The sequence below is a fragment of the Poecilia reticulata genome, chromosome 12, assembly GCF_904066995.2.
Source record: "Poecilia reticulata chromosome 12, P_reticulata-male-v2, whole genome shotgun sequence".
NCBI lineage: Eukaryota > Metazoa > Chordata > Actinopteri > Cyprinodontiformes > Poeciliidae > Poecilia > Poecilia reticulata.
In genome coordinates this window covers 10,274,729-10,278,261 of record NC_088841.1, presented here as the reverse complement: position 1 = coordinate 10,278,261, position 3,533 = coordinate 10,274,729, and positions in this window count along the sequence as shown.

The window sequence follows — 3,533 nt, the reverse complement described above, 5'->3', positions numbered from 1 at the left end:
CGTGGGTGTGTCGTTGCATGTTAATTACAAAAACGATTAGCTAAAAATCAGCAAATGGCAGTAATCAAATAAAAACAGCACATAACACACAAAAGAATTGTAGATTTCTTAGCGAGAATATCCCAAGCTGTGAATATACAGTATATAACACCCCAGTTCAAACCATCTGAAGAAAAGGAAAAAAAAAAGAGTATGACAAAATTGAAAACCTGCCAAGAAATGGCTGTCCTCTTAAATTGGCATGGAGAGCACTTCTTCACTCCACAAATCTGGTCTTTTTGTGGGAGTGGCAAGAAAAATTTAACTGGAGTGAAATGGGGAAAACGAAGTCCTCAGAAGTAATACTCAAAGTTTGCCACAGCCATGCAAGGGATTCCTCAGTTACATGGCATAAAGTGCTCAATTCAGATGAATTAAAATGTAATTCATTAAAGAAAATTTAGGAACATATGCTCCAACCATGAATAAAAGAGGGAAATAAAACATGAAATAATGGTTTGGTTTTTAAGAGGAATAGGCTTAGTATGTGGTTATGGGGGATATCTCCAAGTGATGTAGTTTTATATATGGTGGTTTTTCAGTAATTAGGATTTTCAGAGTAAAAAATAACAGGACGACCTCCACTTGAGGTCATCCTGCCTCAAGTGGAGCAGTTTAAGTATCTGGGGATCTTGTTCACGAATGAGGGAAGAAGGGAGCGGGAGATCGACAGGCGGATTGGGGCAGCGTCTACTGTGAAGCGGGCGCTGTACCGGTCCGTCGTGGTGAAGAGAGAGCTGAGCCAAAAAGCGAAGCTCTCGATTTACCGGTCGATCTACGTTCCCACCCTCATCTATGGTCATGAGCTTTGGGTCATGACCGAAAGAACGAGATCACGGGTTCAAGCGGCCGAAATGGGTTTCCTCCGCAGGGTGGCTGGGCTCTCCCTTAGAGATAGGGTGAGAAGCTCGGTCATCCGGGAGGGACTCAGAGTAGAGCCGCTGCTCCTCCACGTTGAGAGGAGCCAGTTGAGGTGGCTCGGGCATCTGGTCAGGATGCCTCCTGGACGCCTCCCTGGTGAGGTGTTCCGGGCATGTCCCACCGGGAGGAGGCCTCGGGGAAGACCCAGGACACGCTGGAGGGATTACGTCTCTCGGTTGGCCTGGAAACGCCTTGGGATTCCCCCGGAGGAGCTGGAAGAAGTGGCTGGGGAGAGGGAAGTCTGGGCCTCCCTTCTGAAGCTGCTGCCCCCGCGACCCGACCCCGGATAAGCGGAAGAAAATGGATGGATGGATGGATGGAAAATAATATTGCTATCTTCTTCTTATATGTTCTTTTATTTTAACATGCACCAACTCAGCATAACCAGGTGTTAGTTGTTGATTAATGTGGTACATAGACAGTATGAGCAAGAGAGTGCTGGTAAACAATAACAGCCATTGTTTGTTTATTACAGTCATGGAAAAAAATCCTGTCAAATTTGATTTTACTCTTTTTTTAAATTATTTTCTGAATTATCATTTGAAGTTATAGCCCTCAGTCTCACTTTATGAGGAACATCACAGTTCAGATTTTTTTTTTTAATTTAATTAAATTTTTACAAAGAACATCACAGGTGTAATAGCCAGAAACACCAACTAAATTGTTGGAGAAGATTAATCCAGCTATAAATCATAGCCCATGTTTATCTGTAAATGCAGAAATGTCGCCCCCTTCTGGTTGTCCCTCTTAAATACAAACATTTAACTTCAACATGACAATTCTGTCTGTAACCTTTCCATTTCTTGCAAAAATAACTTTAGTTCCACATTAGCAATGCTGAAATTATCAAAACATATTAATCTATTCCTCAAAACATAAATTTATCAAAGGTAAAAGCAAAAATAAATATTTTGCTTTTACATTTATATACAAGTTTCAAACTGAAATAATAAAAAAAAAAAATCAAACTGCAACAAGCTGATAGCAAGCAACATGTCTGCATTTGGCTCATGTTAAGTCTTAAACAAAGCAATAAGGCAAGTCAGTTTAATAGAATATTCAAACTGATCTGACAGTAATTTTATTAATCTGTTATTGTGCAGTATTAAACGGTGAGTGTAAAATTGACAATTGGCAAGTGTCTTGCCATTTATCATGATGCAACTGCACAAAGTTCTGTAATAGGAAGGAAAAAGGAACCATGGTTTTTCATTTTATTAGAAATCTAAAACATAAAACTAGTATGTGCAAATGTAATTAGTCCTTTTCTTATATGTCCTACCTGTGGAAGTTTCGTTTCATGTGTTTTATTTCAACGCAAATTTCGGTAAGTTTTATTTAATTTATTTTATACCTGGCTTTAATTCAGCTGCCTATTGATGTGATCTGAAGTTATAAAGTCTTTCTCCATCCCTGCAATGAAGTAGTCAACAAAATACTGTTATTTACACCCTTTGAACTGAGCCATAATTTGTCATGTTTCACCTGTTGGTTACGTATTATAGTTTAATTGGTAGATCAAATCACTGCAGCCTGATATTTTATTGGGGAATCAAAATAATCTTAACATTTTACTTATTTATTTTTTAATTGAAAAATCTGGGGTGCATTTGAGTACAGCCTTTATTACTCAAATACCCCAAAATAAAATCGAGTGAAATCAAGCACTTTCAAAAGTAACCTGTAATAAACAAAGTCCATCTTTGTCATAGCATAAACACCAATGTTTGTTTACACTGTTTTTCAATGCTTCCATGCAATGTATGTGAGGCACCTATTACTCTACATAAAAAAACACAGAATAATTAATTTGGTGTTAAGAGATAAGCGAGTTTTTTTCTGGTAACGAACTGCCACGAAGTATAAATCGAGATTTTTACTTTTGTGTTAAATGTCTGCTTAATATATTTACCACTATTGACAAAAAAATGTTACTTTTTTGCAAAAATTCACCAACTGCACAATTCTTGTTGGTGTAAAATAAGTAGTATTGCAAAAGAGCAGGAGAAATCTTATGTTTTTTTAATCAATAAGAATATTTGTTGCTGAGCTAAGAGATGATCGTGTTTACTGGTAACCAAGTTCCACTAAGTAAACTTCAGATTTTTACTTTTGCAAAATGTACCAAGGGTACATTTCTTGTATCTAATCAGGTAAGCATTATTTTAAAAGAGCTTATGTTTTATAAGGTATATGTGATAAGACTTCGTTAATTTTATTTGATCTTTACAAGACCTGTTCTCTCAATACATGCCGTGTTTTTATCTTCTGCTTGAGCTAGACATACATTTCTGCTATTTTTTAAACAACAGACACAGATATTTAACATGGTAGAATAAAATCAGCCTAACTGATACATCATGACATAATGATTGCATATATATATATATATATATATATATATATATATATATATATATATATATAGTTATATACATATATAACATACAATAAAATTAGAAGATATATTGTAGATGAGTGTTATGAGTTGTCCAACCTCATAGCCTCCTCTAGGTGGTTGTATGCACATCCGAAGTTGCTTGCAATCCATTAATAATGTTAAGAAGAAGTTA